General features: G+C 41.8%; 1 non-coding gene across 1 annotated transcript; it reads left to right on the top strand.

The window, feature by feature from the left end:
• The first annotated feature begins 1188 nt into the window (after positions 1-1188).
• On the top strand, positions 1189-1295 carry LOC120281551. Its single transcript, XR_005542688.1, has one exon. It is a non-coding gene; the product is annotated as a small nucleolar RNA R71 (small nucleolar RNA).
• Positions 1296-1676: the final 381 nt, after the last annotated feature.

The following is a 1676-nucleotide window of genomic DNA, read 5'->3' as shown; positions in this document are numbered from 1 at the left end:
TTCTTCCCCCAAATTACCGATGTTACAAGAAATGATGACGCTCCCGGGGCCCTTCTTCTTGTTTGGCATATTCTTTTGCAACACCACCAAACATGAAGAAGTTAAGATCATAGATGCACTTTCCTCCAACTTCCTCTTATTGGTTAAGATGTCCTTGAGAAACTTGGCATAGCGAGGCTTTTAAGGCAAATCCTCCACAAATGGGATGTTGATGTGCAACTACTTGAATAGAACCAAGAACTTCTTGTATTGCTTATCATTTTGGTCATTCTTCAATCTTGAAGGATAAGAGATTCTTGTCTTGTAAGGTGGTTGTGCCACCTCCTTCTCTTTGGTTCTCTCCTCAACCTCAACGAACTCAGGCAACTCAACATTGGTCTTCTCACTAGGAAGTCTACTCTCAACTTCACGACCACTTCTCAAAGAGATCGCCTTCACATTTTCTCTTAAGTTTGTCTCTGTATTGCTAGGCAAACTCCCTTGAGGTCTTTTCGAAAGTGACTTCACAATTTGGCCCACTTGGTTCTCCAAGTTGTGCAATGATGCGTTGTGGTTATGAAGTGTGGCTTCAACCGATTGAAATCTTGTATTCGATGATTGAATAAATTTGGTCAAAGCTTTCTCTAAATCGGTCATCCGGTTCTCTAACCCTTAAATTCTATTCTCCATGTTCGGTGCTTATTGTTGTGGTTGGAAACCTAGTGGTGCCATAGTCTTCTGTTGCCCTTGATTAATCCACGAAAGGTTTGGGTGGCTCCTCCACAACAAATTGTAAATATTGCTATATGGATTTCCTTGACCTTACATTACATTACTTACAAAATCAACATGTTCCACGGAAGTAGTACCACCAATATAAATAGGGTAATCAGATGGAGCATGTCCTCCCCACACCTAGTGCAACTCATCGTGGCCGCCATTCTAGGAGAAGTTAGAGTATCTAACTTCTTGCTGAATGACTCAACCTAGGCAGCTAATGATGTGACTGTATTGATCTCATGAAGTCCAACTACCTTATTTCTGTCCCATATGTTCCACTGATAACTGTTCATAGCCCTTTCTTCGATGAGATGTCGGGCTTCTTCAGGAGTCTTGCTCCCTAAGGTACCTCCTGCAGCAGCATCAAGTAACTACTTCATGCTTGGGTTCAACCCACTATAGAAAGTCTGAATAGTCATCCACTGGGGGAACCCATGTTGAGGACATTTTCGCAGGAGCTCCTTGAACCTATCCCATATCTCAAAAAGAGACTCCAATTCCATTTGCACAAAAGAAAATATCTCATTCCTAAGCTTCGTTGATTTTTCGGAGGAAAATATCGGGCAAGAAAAGCTTCTACCATCTCCTCCCAAGTAGTGATCGATGCTCTATGTAATGAATGTAGCCATTGCTATACTCTTCCTTTCAAGGAAAATGGGAAGGCCCTCAACTTGATAGCATCATTCGTGACACCATTAATCTTGAGCATGTCATATACTTCCAAGAAATTCTCAATGTGATTGTTGGGATCCTCATCGGCCAAACCATTAAACTTTGTAGACTACTGTAACATCTGGATGAAGCCTAGCTTGAGCTCAAAATTCTGAGCTGTAATTGGTAGCCGCACAATACTAGACTGTGTGTCAAGAACTACGGGTTTGGCATAATCTAAAAGTGTCCTCTGCTGCTCATTCTAT

The sequence above is a fragment of the Dioscorea cayenensis genome, chromosome 17, assembly GCF_009730915.1.
Source record: "Dioscorea cayenensis subsp. rotundata cultivar TDr96_F1 chromosome 17, TDr96_F1_v2_PseudoChromosome.rev07_lg8_w22 25.fasta, whole genome shotgun sequence".
In the NCBI taxonomy this organism is placed as follows: Eukaryota; Viridiplantae; Streptophyta; class Magnoliopsida; order Dioscoreales; family Dioscoreaceae; genus Dioscorea; species Dioscorea cayenensis.
This window is presented reverse-complemented; position numbering and strand designations above follow the sequence as displayed.